Genomic DNA, 20,247 nt, shown 5'->3' on the forward strand with positions numbered 1-20,247 from the left:
AATTTTTATACTAAAATTCTGTTTGTGTTTTGCTTTATGCTTAAGATGGAGACATTTGGAATTATTTTAGTTTTCTGACTACTTCAGTTAAAATTGAAGTATGTTACTGCCAATATTTTGTGAAAGAAATCCATGACATCTGTTTTACATTTAGTGAAATTTGGCCTTTGCTTAGGAAAAAATAGATAAATTACAATTACTCTTATAGTTCTAAGAGCCAACACACACATACGGTTTCTTTCTATAATGGAAAACTGTATGTTGCTGTAATAACAGTATTATGAAGATACAAATGAGGTATGAAAGAATTGTGAATTACTCTACTTTTAAAGTTCTTTAAAAAATTAGTCTGTTCCTCTTTCTGTTTGTGTGCATGTGGGGAAAAGAAATTTGGTCATTATTGCTTTTAAGATTATTTTCTTGGCTTACTACTCATCACATGATGAGGAACTTAACTTTCTGCTCATTTGTTTGATGGAAAATGAAATACCATGTCACTTTGGCCTCGATGCACTATTGGAGAAACTTCTGCTTTTTTAAAGGCCTATATTCTTTGCCAAGAAATTTGTTTTCTCAGACATTGACAATATATTTTTAATACACATGAGACTAAACTTAAACACTTAATATTCAGTGTTCCATATAAAGTATATGCTTATGTATCTGTGTTAATTCAGCTATTCTGATTTCCTCCATTGTCTCTGTGTTCCCTTTGTGTTTTGTTCCTCTGTTCCTTTCTTGTCTTCTTTTGGAATACTTAATTTTACCCCCTTTTTCTTATTTTTGCAGTCCTGGAGATCCAACCTAGGGCCTCATAAATGTTAAGCATGCCCTACCACTGAACTACATCCCCAACCCCGTTTTCTTTTTATTGTGGTAAAATACTCACAAAATTTACCATTTAACCATATTTAAGTGTGCAGTAGTACAAAGCAATCACAATATTGTACAACCGTCTCCACTGTCCATTTGTATAACTCTTTTTCCTGTAAGACTGTAACTCTGAAGTCATTAAACAGTAACTCCCCTTCTTTCCTCCCCCTAACCCTGGCAACCACCATTCAAATTTTTGTGTTTGATTTTTGACTACACTAGTAGGTAATTGCTAATAATCTACCTGATAGAAATGGAATCAAAGTGTTTGCCTTATTTTGACTGGCTTTCTTCACTTAGCATAATATTTTTATTTAAATTTATTGTAAACTAAATCATAAAAACATAATTTGTACATATTAGTGGGGTAATGTGTTTTGATACATGTATACATTTATGTATTTATAGTGAAAACTTCCAAAATCCTTTCTCCTAGTTTTTTGAAATATCGTTTTAAAATTCAAAAAATTGTTATCTATAGTTATTCCCACTTAGTAAAATATTGTTAGGGTGTATCTATGGTCTATGTCAGCATTTCTTTCTATTTTAAAGTAGAATGGTACCATATTTCACTGCATAATTGTTGCACCCTGTTTTTTCAGTCCCCAAATTGGTTTATAACTTTTCATTGAGATTCTTGCATGTGTTCTGTTCATCACACCACTTAAAAGGTGAGCAAACAGAGCAGCAGTGTATTCACTAGTGGCATGTGGATGTGCATTTGTCTTGCATACTGTATAGTTGCAAGCCTAGAATTCTCAGTATACCTACTTTGTCAGTGGGTTTTAGAAAATGACATATATGGTTCTTTTAGAGCACTACAGTATTAGTGGTAAACATATTTTATGTGAGTGGTGCTGAGGAGGCATGTCAGACAAAGAAACCAATGATAGAGGCATAGAATCTTCAAACAGAGATTACATTTTCTAAGTCCATAGTTTGCAACCCTGTAGTAAATTTTCTCATGGGTAATAATCCATAAATCAATAACAACTAATATGTTAACTTTCTATTTTTCAAACTGGAAAAATGTTTATTAAATGATCATGAAGAAATGATTTGTGTCAATTTGGACTATTCTGTTTTAATGTATATTCACAAATATCTGTGTATTCTAGTTTTGCACCAAAGTCAGTTTAGCAACAGTGATTTATTTATTTATTTATTTATTTGAGAGCAAAGTAACAGGATTTATTAGAGTAATAGTCAGAAATCAGAGGGATCCAAGAGAGGGATATCTGGTAATAAATGATTTTTGAGTAATAATGGCATAATTTCTTAAAGCTTCACATAATGGTCACATCCCACCCCCGCCACACACAAAAAATTGCCATAAAATCTGCAACAATTATGCAGTGAAATGTGGTATTCCATTGTATATCTACATCACATCTTGCCCATCTCTGCATCCATCATCAGTAGAATTGTTTCCTTGTTCTAACTATTGTGAATACTGCTGCTATGAATATGACTGTTCAAATATCTCTTTGAGATCTTGCTTTCACATCTGTTAGGTATGTACCCATAAGTGGAATCACTGGATTAAATGGTAATTCCATTTTTATTTTTTTCAAGAATTATCATTGTTTCCCCACAGCTGTTGCCTGTTGGTTAGAGGGTTGTGTTTCTGGTAAGGTTAAATCTAGTTGGTTTATTGTGTTAAGTCTTCTATTTTATTCTGTCTGGTTGTTCTATCCGTTATTGGGAGTGGGATAATGAAGTCTATAATTGTTAATTGCAGAACTATTTCTCCTTTCACATTTGCCAAGTTTTGCTTCACATATCTTGGTGCCAGATATTTGAAAGTATTATATTTTTTATTGTATTTTTATTAATAAACAGTGTACTTTTTTGTGTCTCAACCTTTTTTTAATTTAAAGTCTTTTTTGAATGATATTAGCATAGCCATCCCTGACCTTTTGCATTAACGTTATTCACTAAACAGTACAGTGTAGCAGCTATTCACACAGCAATTATATTGTTTTGGTAATTATTTGCATGAAATATCATTTTCCGTTAATTCATTTTCAGTTTATTTGCTCTTTAGAACTAGATTGAGACTTCTTGTGTACAACGTAATTAAAAAGTCCCTTTTGCTAATCCCTGTCTTCCTTGAGGAGTTTAGTCCATGTAATCTTTTTTACATATATTTATTTATTTATTATTTGTTTTACTTAGTTGTGCATGACAGCAGAATGCATTTCAATTCATCATACACAAATGGAGTGCAACATTTCAATTCTCTGGTTGTACACAGTGTAGAGACACAGCATTCGTGCAATCATACATGTACCTAGGGTAATGATGCTCATCTCATTTCACCATCTTTCCTACCCTTATAACCCCTCCACAACTTCCCTTTGCCCAATTCAAAGATCCTCCATTCTTCCCATGCCACTTGCCACCCATCATAGATCAGCATCCACTGATGAGAGAAACATTTGGCCTTTAGTTTTTTGGGGATTGGCTTACTTTGCTTAGCATAATATTCTTCAACTCCATTCATTTAGCTGCATATGCCATGATTTTATTCTCTTTTAATTCTGAATACTATATAATTGTCCATATATACCACAGTTTCTTTATCCATTCATCTATTGAAGGGCATCTAGGTTGGTTCCACAGTTTAGCTATTGTGAATTCAGCTGCTATAAACATTGGTGTGGTTATGTCACTATAGTATGCTCATTTTAAGTCTTTGGGGGTATAGACTGAGGAGTGGGACAGCTGGGTTAAATGGTGGTTCCATTAGAAGATTTCTGAGGAATCTCCACACTGCTTTCCAAAATGGTTGCACCAATTTACAGTCCCACCAGCAAGCAATGTATGATTGTATGTTTTTCCCCACATCTTGTCCTAACACTTTTTATTGCTTGTACTCTTGATAACTACAATTCTGATTGGGGTGAGATGAAATCTTAGAGTAGTTTTGATTTGCATTTCTCTAATCACTAGAGATGTTGAATACTTTTTCATATATTTGTTGATTGCATGTATATCTTCTTCTGAGAAGTGTCTGTTCAGCTCCTTAGCTCATTTATTGATGGGGTTGTTTGTTTTTTTGGTGTTAAGTTTTTTGAGTTCTTTATATATCCTGGAGATTAGTGCTCTCTGCTGTGTGTGTGGTAAAAATTTGCTCCCATACTGTATGTAGGCTGCCTCTCCACCTCATTGATTATTTCTTTTTGCTGAGAAGAAGCTTTTTAATTTGAATTCATCCCATGTATTTATTCTTGATTTTATTTATTGTGCTTTAGGAGTCTTGTTAAGTTGGGGCCTAATCTAACATGATGAAGATTTGGGACTACTTTTTCTTCTATTAAGTGTAAGGTCTCTGGTCTGATTCCCAAGTCCTTGATCCACTTTGTGTTGAGTTTTGTGCATGGTGAGAGATAGGGGCTTAATTTCATTTTGCTGCATATGGACTTCCAGTTTTCCCAGTACCATTTATTGAAGAGCCTGTCATTTAGTTTTATTTATTTATTTTTGAGATGTGGGTCTCATTGAGTTGGCCTCAAACTTGTGATCTTCCTGCCTCTGCCTCCCAAGTAGCTGGGATTATAAGTTCATGCCACCATGCCTGACAAATCTATTTACTTTTAAAATAATTACTAAAAAAAGGAGACATCTATCATGTTGCTATTTGTTATCTATACCTTATAGGTTTTTTAACAATAATTTTTAATTTAATTTTTTATTTTTAGTTATACATGACAGTAGAATGTATTTTGGCAGAATATACATACATAGAGTATAACTTATTCTATTTAGGTTCCCACTCTTGGGGTCGTATATGATGTGGCATTACTCTGTTCATGTGTACAAATACAAGGCTAGGAAAGTTATGACCATTTTTTCCCCCCTTCTTCATTTGGTTTTAGTTGATTTTATAAAAAGATTTAAATTCATTTTTCATTTCCTTTTGTGTAAATCTTGTAGTTTTTCTTTGTGGTTATCATGGGAATCTCATTTAACATTCTAAAGTTATAGTGTTATAATATGAAATTATGCCAGTTTAACTAGTAACAGAAAAACTGAGTTTCTTTACAGCTCCTTCTCCAGTCCTTTTAGTCATTAATGTTACAAAATCATGTACTATATACATTAGGTGCCCCAAAACATTAATGAATGATTCTTTCAAATACATTAATCTCTTAAGTTAGATAGAAAACAATGTGTAGAGTCAGAAACAGTTAAAATAATACAATTAGTCTGTTATATCATTGGGTTCCTTATCTGTAGATTCGACTTACTTTGAGGTTCAAAATATTTTTAAAAAATTGAATCTGTACAGAATATGTAAAGACATTTTCCTTAAACATTATTCCCTAAGTAGTACAATATAGCAGCTATTTTCATAGCACTTACATTTTATTATAAGTAATCCACAGATGGTTTAAATTATATGGAAGGATGTGTGTGGGTTATACTGCAAATACTAGACTATTTTATTTAAGGAACTTCAGCATCCATAGATTTTGGAATCCATGGGGGTTCTATAACTGATCCTTTGGGACAGTGGTACTTTCAGACTAATAGCTATTTTTTTAAAGTATTAGTCTTGTAAATTATTTAGAAAACAAGTGGAATTACAAACCAATTTTACAATAATAAAGTGGGGCCTTGCATGTGCTGGGTTCAATCCTCAGCACCATATAAAAATAAATAAAATAAAGGTATTGTGTTCAACTACAACTAAAAAATAAATATTAAAAAAAATCAACTCATATAATTCCCCGTATGTTTACCTTTGAGTCCTTATTTCTTCATATGGCTTGAAGTTCTATCTAGTATCTTTTCATTTCATTCTGAAAGTCTCTCAAGCATTATCATGCCAGACAAGTCTAATTGTAATGAACTCCCTCAAATTTTATTTACCTGAGAATGCCTTAATTTTTTCTCACCTTTGAAAGAGTTTTCAGGCTATAATAAGATACTTAGTTTATAGTTTTTGTTTTTTCTTTAGCATTATGAATATATTGCCTACTGCCTTATAGTCACCAAAGTTTCTGATGAGGACTCTGCTAATAATATTATTAAAATTGCCTTATATATTCTTCTTTCTTACAGCTTTGAAGGTTTGCTCTTAGTCTTTGGCTTTGATAGTTCGGTTATAATGTGTCCTGGTGTGGATCTCTTTGATTGTACCTTGGAGTTCTTTCGGCTTCCTGGATATTTTCTGTGTGTATCTGTCATCAAACTTGAGGCATTTTCAAATGCATTAATTATTCCTTCAAATATTTTTCCTGCCCCTTTATTCTCTTCTCCTGGGACTCCTGTCATGTGCAAGTTAGTCCTTTTGGTGGTGGTGCCCAGCTCTCTTTGGCTGTGTTCACTTTTCTTTTAAATCTTTTTCCTTTCTGTGGCTCAGATAATTTCCATTGTGCTGTCTTTAAGTTCACCAATTCTTTCTTATGCCTGTTCAGTTCTACCTTTAAATCCCTCTAGAGAATTTTCCATTTCAGTTATTGTACTTTTGAGTGCTATAATTCTTTTTGGTTTCTTTTTAGATATTTATTGATGTTACCTTTTAATTAATCTTTCATTTTCTTGACTTTCTCCATGTTTTCCTTTAGTTCTTTGAGCATCTTTAAATCAGTTCTTTTAGTTTGTCATAGTAGATCTGCTGTTTTCTTTTTAGGGTTGGTGTATATTGATCAATTTATTTTTCCCTTTAAATGGACCATATTTTTCTCTTTTTTTGTATTCTGTTTTATTTATTTAAAAAGTGCCCACTCTTAACATTAGATTTTTCCCCTTCCCCAGGGGTGGCTTGGTTTTGATTATTTACTTAAGTGCATTTTTGAAGGCTGTCTCCTGCAAAGGACTATTTTGAGGTATAAATTTAAGGTCTTCTCAGATGTTTTCTGAGCCTGCATCTTTCTTGGGCATACAAAGTTACTTTCTGATTTTCTCTAGTGCTAGGTAAGCACCTGTACTGCCGAACTATATCCACAGCCCTTAGAGTGTTTTCATACTTGCTCTCATTTTGTATTTGTATGTTCCTTCTTCCACAGTGAGAAACTTGGCTACCAGCAATATCAATATTTTAGTCATTTCCTTAATCCTATATTTTTTGTAGTGAAGATCTGCTTGTAATGGATTACTTTAGCCTGTTTTTATTTTAAGTTTTAAAAGTCTTAGTTCATCTTTGTTTTTGAAAGATATATCATATCCTTTGGGTATAGAAAAAATTTTTTTTTCCCCTCCTGAGTACTTTAAAGATATTCATCTGTTGTCTTTTGGCTTTAAGAGTTAGTCTGATGTGTTTCTTCTCTTTGTTCTCCTGTATGGATGAAACTGATTTATCACTTCTTTAAGGATGGTAGTTATATAACTTTCTCCATTTGGCAAAAATCAGTGAATTTTACTGTATCTAAATTTAAAATAAATACATGTGTTTAAAAGAATATTATGTACTTTTGTACTGTATTAGTCTCTTAGAATACAATGATAAATAAGATAGTTTCTGATTTACAAATTAATAAAGGAGTAAAACCAGTAATGTGTGGTAATTGATTATGGGAATAGCATCAATAGCTGTAAGGGCACACAGAGTCCATTCAAGGGAAAGTGAGGATGGTACTAGCCCCAGGTCACCTCAAGAATGCCTTGCATGTGGTTAGTATTCAAACTGTGACTGAATAACTTAGCCAGCAAACCCTTGGCAGGACAGTCTGTCTGAGAACAGATTGCATAGACAAGTGAGTGAGATGGCCTTCCACAGTTATTTCTGTGCTTACTAGGTAGCAATGAATAAAAGAAAAACCCCTGTCTTCATAGACTTACGATGTTTATTTTCTAATAGTGGAGATAAGCAATATATGAAAACATGTAAAATAAATAATACATTAAATGTTGATAAATATGGAAAAAAATAAAGTGGGAAAATGGGTGATAAGTATGCACAGATGAAGCAGAGGTGTCCATATTTAGATAGTACAGTGAGGGAGCCTTGTGAAGAACACAGTGCATGGGTTGGTGCACTATGAAAATGTATCAAATACTGCCTTGTACTATAATCATTAACTGTATATTCTCCTAGTGCAGATTATAAATTTGTGGTTATAAGGACAATGTTCATGTAACATTTAATAGTTCATACATATGTTCATATAACATTTTATTGTTTATTTGGTGTTTGGGTTTTTTGTTTTGTTTTGTTTTGTTTTTTGGTATTAGGGATTGAACCCATCAGGCACTTAACCACTAAGCCACATAAAACTAACCTTTTTAATATTTTATTTAGAGAAAGGGTCTTACTGACTTGCTTAGGGCCTCACTAAGTTGCTGAGACTGGTTTTGAACTTGTGATCCTCCTGCCTCAGCCTCCTGAGCCACTGGGATTACAGGCATGCACTACTACCCAGCTAGGATTTTTTTCCTTAATCTAATGACCAACACTACTTAGGAACACTATTTTAATCTCTGGAGCTTTTTATCTGCAAAACTAAGAACTGGATAAAATTATTTTGCAGTTTCTGCCTCATTCCAAAATTTTATATTTATGAATTAAAAAATATATCTGAGAAATAATGAAACATACTGCAGTTGGAATGATAGAAATGTCAGAAGAATGTTCTTTGTTTTATATCTATTACATGGAGTGACTGACAACATTTGGGGTATGCTTCTTAGCAAAGCCTCATCGACAAAATACTGTTTACCTGGGCCAACTAAAAGATGGAGTTACTTCATTTTACAGATTGCTTATTGTTTGATATTACTGTGGTACACATTCTTAAACTCCTCCAGTAAGTATGTATGCCCACTGCTATTTACAAAATACTCAGCTGATTCAGTTATAAAGATTCCTCAAGATTAAATTTTGTGTGCCACACACTTTCTTCAGTTTTTTTTTCAATATATACATATTTTTTTAGTTGTAGATGGACACAATACCTTTATTTTATTTTTATGTAGTGCTGAGGATTGAACCCAGTGCCTTCCACTTTCGAGGTGAGCATTCTACCACTGAACTACAATTCTAGCCTATCTTCGGTATTTGTTTTTTAAAAGTGTTTTTTTTTTTCTTTTAAACACAGAAAAGCATGAAAAGTTATAACTGGAAGGGGTTTGGGACAAAACTTCTCAGATTTGTCATTGTACAGGTAAACTGAATGAGTTTTTATATACTCATGCTCATTTTTTCAAACCTCTAAGGATAGGGTCCAAGAGAATCACAGTCCATTTTATGCTTGTACTGGCTTCCCCAAGAATGCTCATGAAGTTATTGTTCTAACCTCTAATAAAGTTACCAAGATTAGCTTCAAAGTAACTTTGAAGGGCCATTTGCTAAATGATCAGGAGCTACACTAAGTGAATTACCTTCATAGACATTAACTGCAGCTGCTGTGAAGACCAATTTTGTGAGGTGTCTCTAAGAAGCAACCTAATGAGTTCATCATCTGTTGTAGAACTGTGTGAGGGACCAAATATGGAGATTGGCCCCACTAGTTTATATATTCAGGGATAGTCCTTTCACTATTTATAGGAACCAACAGTTTAAATTAGACATACAATATCTATGTTTATATTTACTGCATGACCAATATTTAAGTCAAGAATAGTGAATAGGAGGAGCCTTTAGTAGATTTTATTATTATTTAAATATGTTGAGGCCCACAAAAAAGATTGCCATTTGTGTTAGTTGACTCTCCCTATCTATAACAAAATACCTGAGAAGGTGAACTTAAAGGAGGAAAGATTTATTTTGGCCCATGATATCAGAAGTGTCTTCCTGGCCCCATCTCTATGGACTTGTAGTGAGGTAGAACAGCATGGAGGGGAGTGTGTAGTGGAGCAAAACTGGTCACCTAATGATGCCAGGAAGCAGGGTAAGAGAGGAAAGGGACAAGATATACCCTTCAAGGACACCCACTTCCTCCAACTAAGCCCATCTCCTAAAGTTTCCACCACCTCCCAACAGTACCACTCATCTGGGGAACCTCACCTTCAACACGTGAGACTTTGGGGAACATTTCAGATCCAAACTTACCACTGAAAATTTTTTAACAGGAAAGGGGGGCACACCACACTGGGTGGGGCTGTGGATTGAGGATCCCTGGGGGGTCAATCAGTAGGCAGATGGGAAAAGGGAATCTGTGGGCAGGTGTCTTTCTCTTGGTTTCTGCCGCAGTCTGGCTGGGCACAATTCAGGATAAATACCTGGTCCTTGTTCATTTTTTGATAATGGAGTACCCTCTATTGTGGTTTGAGAATGGCATTCATTAGCCCAATGTCTCCCTCTACAGCATCGTGGGCAAATACCCAGTATTCTACTCCTTTGATACCTAGTTTTGTTAAACCCTCCTCCTATGGGGAAATTCCTTTTAAAATGTCCTGTTTGTTCACAATTGTAGCATGTTCTTGGCCTGGCATCTAAAGACTGTTTTACTGCAGCTGCCACGATTTGCCCTTGTTCATTAATGTCTCTGGCATCTAAAGCCTGTTTTATTGCAGCTGCCACAACTTGCCCTTGTTCATTAATGTCTCTGGCATCTAAAGCCTGTTTTACTGCAGCTGCCACGACTTGCCCTTGTTCATTAATGTCTCTACATAATTTAATATATGTGTTTAAATCTTCATGTTTCCATGGTCTAATGACTTCTTTGCACCAACGATTCGCTTGCTCATAAGCCAGTTGTTTTATTAATGGCATTGCTTGTTCTGTATTCCCAAAAACTCTAGTAGCTGTTTGAATAAGCCTATCTACAAATTCAGCGTAAGATTCATTAGCTCCTTGTATTACCTTAGATAATTGACCTTGTAAACCTCCATGCCCTTGTAATGTCTTCCATGCTCTAACCGCATCTGCAGCAATTTGTGCGTATACACCAGGATCATATACAATTTGTTGCTACTGATCCTCATAAGGTCCCTTTCCTAACAACATATCTGGATTTCTCTGAGGATAACCAGCTGCTGCATTTTGCCTAGCTGTCTCCTTGCAAAATTCCTCATTGGCAACCTTCCATAACAGGTATTGTCCTCCATTTAGCACAGCTTTACACATATTAGCCCAATCTGTTGGCGTCATGTTCAAGTTGGTAATGGATTCGACCAAGCTTACAGTGAAGGGTGCTTGAGGACCATAGGTTGTTACAGCCTCTTTTAGCTGCTTCACTTTTTTGAAATTTAAAGCATGGTGAATTCGCTGCCCTCCTGCCTCAAATACAGGGCATGTTAATATTTGAGATCCTGTCTCAGGATCCCATCTATCAACTGCGGGGGTTGGGGGCCTCCCAGCATATGGAGGTGGCCTTATTGGTTGGTCACTTATGTCCTCTGGTGATAGAAAGGTGTTAGTAGCAGTCTCCTGTAGAGGTGGTGCTGTTGGTTGGACACTTAAGCCCTCTGGTGATAGAAAGGTGTTAGTAGCAGTCTCCTGTTGTAACTTTCCCCCTGATGGCTTTTTCTGCTTTACACTTTCTTTCTCTGTCTGACTAGCTTGAGCGGCCTTCTCTTTCACTTGAATCTTTTCCTCTGTCTGACTAACTTGAGAGACCTTCTCTTTTACTTGAATCAATATGTCTTCTCCTTCCTCTACCATTGTCTGAACTGAAGGCTTTGGACTAAGCAAACAAGATATGAACGTCCACGATGGCAATGTGCCAACTGGCAGAGTCCCTGGGCTTTTCTTTTCTATTCTTTTTAAATCTTCACCATGATGGTTCCATTGTGATATATTCAACAACTCCTCCTTAAAAAGCCATGGGCTACATTTTTGTATTGTATCAACGTATGCCCTGACTGCTCTTGATTTTGCTGGGATGCCTCCTTCCTCTAACAATTAACACTCTTTCGGTTTGTTTTTTACTAATTTCTGATCCCATATTTCTACTATAATACAACCCAACAAGATGACGCCAAACAAAACCGAGACAGAATAAAAATGGAACAACAAAAAATCTTTATAGCCTTTCTATCCTCCTGAAATGTGCATCCGTTCTTTCTCCCTATCTGTTCCTCAGACGTAAATAGTTTTTCCTCAGATGTGAGCAGTTTTTCTTCCGTCTCACTCATCTCCAGGGACAGGCAACTTAAAACAAAAATGAAACAACACAAAAGAAGAATCTTAAAATGGCTACCCATCCTCTCACCCTGCCATCAGGGGCGAGCAGTTTACCTTACCACTTACCCTCAGTCGTTCCCCATGCGGCCCACCAAATGCCGCAGTCTGGCTGGGCACAATTCAGGAGCCACTTGTCAAAAGAAACGAACTTTATTTTTAGAACCACACACGCCAAACAAAACAGCTCCTCAGGAAAAACCTTCAGAGCCCAACTGCCACCACCAGCTTCCCACAAGCCTCTCCACCTCCCACAATCCTCCTGCTCTTGAGGCCAATTGGCTGGGTCGCATGGGCGGAGCCAAAAAAGTCCCCCAATGAGCAGCTCTGTGGTCTGAAAGGGCGGGGAAACAGCCCAATGAGCATCACCGCAGAGGAGCCAATCAGCTAGAAGTTGCTGGGGCCGCTGTGAGCCAATCATCAGCTCGCAGTCTGAAAGTTTGCTGGGGCCCTGTCGGCTGTTACTCTCAACAGGTTTCCATGGGAAAGAGACCTGTAAATCAGGTGATTGTCCCTGGACTCTGGATTGTTTGATTTATGTTTGAGAAGCATGTTCCAGGGCAGGATTTTCAACTGTTTCTCAGGATTGGCTAACCTTTAGAAAGGTATTTACTCCAGGGTCAGCAAGACTCCAGAATACAGTAAAAAAACAAGGTTAATATGGAACCCTGCCTCCCAAAGCCTTTTTTTAAATCCAAGTTGGTAGAAATGGAAGAGAAAATACCTTAAAAAATTCTCTCCTCCATAAAAGCCATGGGGAAACTGGCAAAAGCTGTCAGAATCAATGTTTTCAGAACACTTGAAATTAACCAAACACTTGTAGTGAAGGCTAAAACGGAATGTTTACTTTTTTATTGATTATTGAAGGAGTGCCCTAACAAACACACTTAGAGGTCCTTGGTAAAGACCAAGAGACAATGGTTGTAGATATTCAAGTAAATCTCTGAATACAGTAGTACTCCCCTTTTCTACAGAGGATATTTTCCATGATACTCTGTGGATGCCTCAAATCATGGTTGTACCTAACCCAGTATATAAAATCATCCCTTAGTGCCATACAGCTTAATTCTAAGATCTCACACAGGTGTTAAAGTCCCTTATATAAAATGGTATAGTATTTTCATATACCCTACACAATTCTCCCATATACTTTAAATCATCTTTACATTACATATAATACCTAAAATAATGTGATGCTTTGTAAATAGTTGTTCTGTATTATTTAAGGAATAATGATAAGAAAAGTCTGTATGTGGTCAGAATATATGCAGTTTTTTCAGATATTTTTGGTGCACCATCAAGTAAATCTGTGGATGTTGACTCCACTGATGTGGAATGTTTACTATACTATGTATTTTCCTATGATAAAGTTTAATTTATAAATTAGTCATAAGATATTAATAACTGTAACACAGTAAAACAATTGTAACAATCTAGTATAGCAACCATTTTGTGAATGTATTCTCTAAAATATTGGTTAATTTTTCTTTTACCACTGTGGACTTTCCTTGTTGTTGTGGTTTTATGCACAACAGCTAAAGTAGCATGAATTTCTTTTTCTTTTAAAATTTCATGGATAGAAGATTTATTATTATACATCTTAGCAACTTCAACACCCAATTTATTTTCTTTCCTCATTAAGTTGAGAAGTTTCACCTTTTCTCTCATAGAAAGCGTGTTATGGTTTCTTGTTGGCATAGCTGTTTTGCCAGCATCACTGTTGCACTTTGGAGTTAGTAAGGGTTACTTAACACTGGCATTGTGGTATTGGATAATATGATAATTGAAATGGCTACTATGTGACTATGGGTGGGTTGTGTATATATCACTTGACAAAAGGGTGATTTATATCCTGAGCAGGGTGGAGCAGACCATTGCAAGATTTTAAGGGAACATAATTTAAAACTTACTAATTATTTATTTCTGGAATTTTCCACTTGATATTTTTGGGCCACAGTTGACTTTGGGTAGCTATAACTACTAGAAGAGAAACTAAGGATAAGAAGGACCTCTATGTTAGCTGATTACTTAATTTGCAACACACAACAAAAAATACAGACTTTATAGATTAGCTTAGAAAAGCCATTAAACAAACAAAAATAACAAAAAATGCAATAACATTCTCTGGGGAGGTGGGAATACAGTTTTCAGAATTGCTACACTGTAAAAATGTAAATTTTCAACAAAAGTTACAGGCAAAAAAAAATTTTAACAAAGGATGGCACACAGGAGGAAAAACATCAATAGATGCTGCCTTGAGGAAGCCGATGTTCAGATTTCAATCAGCTCAAAGAGCTAAGAAAACCATATGAATGATGTCTGTGGCAACAAATTACCTTAGTCTTCTTTGCGTGAAAATATGTTTATTTGCATCACCTATGGAAAGTTTCCCTGGAAATGAGAATTCTAGTTTGATAGTTCTTTTATTTTGGCTCCTGAAATGTGTGCCATTTGCTTCTGGCTTCCATAGTTCTTGATGAGAAATCCACAAGTAAGTCATTGTTCCCTTTTTTTGGAATTCCTCATTTCTCTCTGCTTACTCTCAAGAACTTTTCTTTGCCCTCAGTTTTCAGATATTCAGCCATGATTTGTCAGGGCTTAGAAATCTTTGATTTTATTCTGTTGGGGGGGGGGGCGGTAAAACTTGGGAAGTATTCAGCCCTTCTTTCTTTCTTTCTTTCTTTCTTTCTTTCTTTTTTGGTTCCAGGGATTAAACCCAGAGGCACTTAACCACTGAGCTACATCCCCAGCCCTTAGTCCTTATTTCTTAAAATATATTTTCAGCCTTAAGCCTTTTCTCTCCTTTTGAGACTTCTATGACAAGAAGCTTAAAATTTTTATTATTATCCAACAACTCTCTGAAGATATCTTCACTTTTTCCTACAGTCTTTCTCCCTTGGTATTGAATAGTTTCTATATTCAATATAAATCTTCCAACTATGAACATACAAAAATGTATTTCCTTTTATTTAGACCCACTTTATTTCAACAGTGTTCTTATTTTTCAGTGCATGTTATCTTTTGTACCTTCTTGGGAAATTTATTCTTGTATATTTTATTCCTTTTAATGATAGTATAAATGGCATTTTATTTTCACATTGTTAATTGCATAGGAATGTAAATGATTATTGATGCTTGGTCTTATATTCTGCAACTTTTAAATATGTTTTTATTTTATTTTTTATTTATTCTTTGTTACTGGGGGTTGAACCCAGGGACACTTAACTACCTAGCCACATCCCTAGCCCTTTTTTATTGATGAGATGGGGCTTGCTAAATTGCTTAGGCTGCCTTTGAACTTGTAATCCTCCTGTATCAGCCTCCCGAGCTGCTGGGATTATAGGTGTATGCCACCATGCCCAGTTATTTATTTATTTATTTATTTATTTTTAATTAATTAATTTATTTTTTAAAAATTTTTAAAAAATATTTATTTATTTTTTTTAGTTTTTCAGTGGACACAACATCTTTGTGTTTGTATGTGGTGCTGAGGATCGAACCCGGGCCGCACACATGCCAGGCGAGCGCGCTACCGCTTGAGCCACATCCCCAGCCCCAGTTTTTTATTTTTAATTGTACACTTTTTTATGAGGTACATCAGATTAGGGTAACTGGCATTTCTGTCATTTCAGAAATTTATTATTCTTTTTTATTAGGAACATTGAAAATTTTTTTGCTAGCTATTTTTAAACAATTTTAAAAAAACTTTTATTTATTTATTTATTTTTATGTGGTGCTGAGGCTCAAACCCTGTGCTAGGCGAGTGCTCTACCGATGAGCTATAACCCCAGCCCCTAAACAATTGTTTTTTTATCAATCATAATTATCCTACTGTGCTATCGAACATTAGAAGTTATTTCTCCTGGGAAATGGGGATGTGGCTCAGTGGTAGAGGGCTTGTCTAGCATGTACAAGACCCAGAACCATTAAAAAAAAAAAAGTTATTTCTCCTATTAAACTTTGCCTCTGTGCCCTAATAATCATCCTCTCTGTAACCCTCTCTTCCATATCCTTCTCAGGCTTTGGTAACCAATATTTTATTCTGTTTCTATGAGATCAATTTTTTAGCTTCAACGTGTGAGAACATGCAGTGTCTCTTTCTGTACCTGCCTTTTTTTCTCTTATCATAATGTGATTCAGTTCCAGACATACTGTTACAGATAACAGAATGAATAAAAATAGAATTTTCATAACTAATATTTCATTTTTGTGTGTGTGTGTGTGTACATACAACACACCACATTTTAAAGAAAATTCATTCATCCATTGATGAATTTCTCTGGATCTTGGCTATTTTGAATAGTGCGGCAATGACAAGCATGGTGGTACACGTTTGCAATCCCAATGGCTCAAGAGGCTGAGGCAGGAGGATCACATGTTCAAAGCCAGCTTTAGCAACTTAGCAAGGGTGTAAGTGAAATAAACGTATGAATAAAAAAGGGGCTGGGATATTGCTCAGTGACTAAATGCCTTGGGTTTAATCCCTAGTACAAAAAAAAAAGTGCAGCAATAAAGATGCAAGTATGGATTCTTTGACATATGATTTTATTTCTTTTGGGCATATGCCCATGTTGGAAAAACAAATTGCCTATTTTCCTTTGGTTTCTCACCATAATTAACACAGAAGACTTCTATAACTTCAGAAGATGTGGGATTTCTCAGTACAAGCAAACAAGCATTACAGCAACAGACAGCTGGATATCCTCAAATTTAATTCTGGTACTATTTGGAAATAGCATCAGATCCCACAGGTTAAGGGCTCAGTCCCCAAGACTGCTTCCCACTTTATATGCCAGTTCCAAAACCTAGGTTGTTTCACCTGTGCCTTTGACCTATTGGCTGTAAATCAAGGTTTTCACAAGCCTCCTCCTTGGGTTCAGTTAATTTGCTTGAGGCACTTACAGACCTCAAGAGAAATATGTACTTATTTACTGACTTTATTACAAAGACTTTTACAAAAGATACACTTGAGGGGATTCACAGGGCAGGGTACTAGAGAAGGGGCTTGGAGCTTCTGTGTCCTCTTCTCGGTGCGCCACTCTCCAGGCACCTACACATTTTTAGCTGTCTGAAAACTCTCTAGAACCCTATCATTTTGGATTTTATAGTGGAGAATTAATTTCATAGGCTTGATTGACTAAATAATTGGCCATTGGTAATCAACTCAACTTTCAGCTACTCTCTTCTTCCTGGAGGTTGAAGGTAGAGCTGCAAGTCCCACCCTCTAACCCTGTCTTGGTCTGCTCTAGCCCTGAAGCTTCTAAGGGGCTAACAGCCATCAGTCAACTCCTGAGTATAGAAAAAGGAACCATCACTTTGGGAATCCCAAGGATTTCAGGAGTTGTAGGTTAGGAAATGAAGATGAAAACTAAATACATATTTTATAGTATCACAGCCTAGCAGTGGGATAGCAGTATGTTGGACCACATACTATTTTTTTTAAAGTTTAATTGTATGTATTCCTGGTATACAGTGTGATATATCAATACATATATACAATGTATACTGATTGTTCCCATCACCTTATCAATATGTTTGAAGACTTCAAGCTTCTCTCTACTAGCTCTTCATGAAACATAATTAATAAAAGCTTGCTGTTTTTGAGGATGTTGATATTTTGCAGTCCTAGAGGCCAGAAGCCTGCTCCAGGTCTCTTTCCGTTTGTGATGGCAGTTGGCAATTTGGGCATTCCTTTGCTTATAGATGCAATACTCTGTTTTCATACAGTGTTCTTCCGGTGTCTATTTGCTATTATTTTGTTGAGGATTTTTAATATATGTACAGTGTCTGACTTACCGATGTTTCAGCTTAACAATTTTTCAACTTAACAATACTGTTAAAAAAAATACTGTGAAAGTGTACTCATACAACTGTTCTGTTTTTCAGCATTCAATAACTTACATGAGATTTTCAACACTTCATTATAATATAGGCATTGTGTTAAATGATCTTGCCCACCTGTAGGCTGATGTAAATCAGGTAAATCTCTATGCTTATTGTAGATATATTCAAATTTTCTTTTTCAAGAAAAAACTATATTCAAATTTTTCTTTCAGTTTTGCTCATTTCTATATTATTGAAAATGTGTCTATTTCAGCCAACTTATCTAATTTGTTGATGTGCAATTGTTCATAGCATTCTCTTATTATCCCTTTTATTTCTGTAAGATCAGTAGTAATACCCCAGTTTTATTTCCGATTTTGGTAACTTGAGTCTTCTTTTTTCTTAGCCTTGCCAAAAAGTTTGTCAAGTTTGTTATTTTTTTATTTTATTTTATTTTCTAAGAATCCACTTTCGTTTGGGTTTGGTTTATTCTTCTATTAATATTTCCTTGGTATCTGTTGTAATCTTTATTACTTTCTTCCCTCTGCTAGCTTTGGTTTTAGTTGGCTCTTCTTTTTCTGGTTCCTTAAGGTGTAACATTAGGCTATTCATATAAGATCTTTTTTAAAATTTTTTTTTTAGTTGTTGATAGATTTTTATTTTACTTATTTATATATGGTGCTGAGAATTGAACCCAGTGCCTCACACATGCTAGGCAAGTGCGCTACCGCTGAGCCATAGCCCCAGCCCATAAGATCTTTTTAATGTTGATGTTACAGTTATAAATTTCCCTTTTTACACTGATTTTGTGCCGCATAAGTTTTACTATGTTATATTTTTATTTCAACTTATGTCCAAGTATTTTCTGATTCTTTCTTACGATTCTTCTTGATTAGCTATTTAAGAGTATTTTGTATAGTTTACACATTCTTGTGAATTTTCTAAATCTATTAAGTTTTCTTATTGATTTCTACTTTTATTCTATTGTTCCTAGAAATATATTATTTCCATATTTTGTTACTTGTTTAAACTTGTTTTGTGACCTAACATATGGTCTTTCCTGAAGAAGGTATCAATAGAGAACAATATATATTCTACTGTTGTTGAGTATAATGTTTTGATATGCCTTTTGGGTCAAGTGGTTAACAGTGTTGTTCAAATCTTTGGTTTCCTTATTGATTTTCTATTCTAACTGCTCTGTCCATTATTGAAAGTGGGTAGTTGAAGTGTCCAACTGTTATTTTTGAACTATTTCTATCTTTAACTCTGTCAAATTATAGTTCACATATTTGGGAGGTCTGTTGTTGGATGAGAGTATGTTTATAATTGTTATATCTTCTTGATAGCTGGACCCTTTTATCAATATCTAATGTAATTCTTTGCCTCATATATTAATTTTTATTTAAGGTCTGTTTTTTCATCTGATGATAGGGATAGCATCTTCATATCTCTTTTAGTTCCTATTTTGTTTACTAAAAAAAAAACTCAGACTCAATTTCTCCTACTATACACTCACCTTATATATTCATAACACTTATCACTTCTGATAACAAATGCTGCGGTTTGACTATAGTTTGTTCCCCCAGAGTTCCTGTGTTAGAATAATAAATCACTTGTCAGCTATAAAATGATTTCTTGTATGACAAGTCATTTTTCTCCTGCCCTTCTCAGAATTATCTTTTTCTTTGGCTTTCAACAGATTGAGTATAATGTGTCTTGGTGTAGATCTCCTTGAGTTTATTCTCCCTGAAGTTTTTGAGCTCCTGGGTGTAAATATTAACTTTTGGGGCTTAATTGATGGTCTTTGACTATTATTTCTTTTTGTTGTTGTTGTTCTGATCAGTTATACATGACAGCAGAATGCTCTTCAATTATTATGCACAAAAGTAGGGTCACACCATTCGTGTGATCATACATGTACCTAGGGTAATGATGCACGCCTTATTCCACCATCTTTCCTATCCCCATGCCCCCTTCCCACTCCTCCCTCCCCTTTGGCCAATCCAAAGTTCCTCTATTCATCCCATGCTCCCCACTGCCCCATTATGGATTAGCATCCACTTATCAGAGAAAACATTCAGCCTTCGCTTTTTTGGGATTGGCTTAGTTCACTTAGCATGATATTCTCTAACTCCATCCATTTACCTGCAAATGCCATAATTCTTTATTCTCTCTTATTACTGAGTAATATTCCATTGTGTATATATACCACAGTTTCTTTATCCATTCATCTATTGAAGGGCATCTAGGTTGGTTCCACAGTTTGGCTATTATGAATTGAATGCTGTAAATATTGATGTGGCTGCATCACTGTAGTATGCTGTTTTTAAGTCCTTTGGGTATAGACCAAGGAGTTGGATAGCTGGATCAAATGGTGATTCCATTAGAAGTTTTCTGAGGCATCTCCATACTGCTTTCCAGATTGGTTGCACCAATTTGCAGTCCCACCAGCAGTGTATGAGTGTACCTTTCCCCCCACA

The 20,247-nt window shown here is 35.4% G+C and overlaps 1 protein-coding gene across 1 annotated transcript in view; it reads left to right on the top strand.

Moving 5' to 3' along the window:
- Window positions 1-20,247, top strand: part of Cenpp (centromere protein P) — a 227,122-nt gene that overhangs the window by 23,637 nt on the left and 183,238 nt on the right. The window lies entirely within an intron of this gene.

The sequence above is a fragment of the Callospermophilus lateralis genome, chromosome 17 (assembly GCF_048772815.1).
Source record: "Callospermophilus lateralis isolate mCalLat2 chromosome 17, mCalLat2.hap1, whole genome shotgun sequence".
NCBI lineage: Eukaryota > Metazoa > Chordata > Mammalia > Rodentia > Sciuridae > Callospermophilus > Callospermophilus lateralis.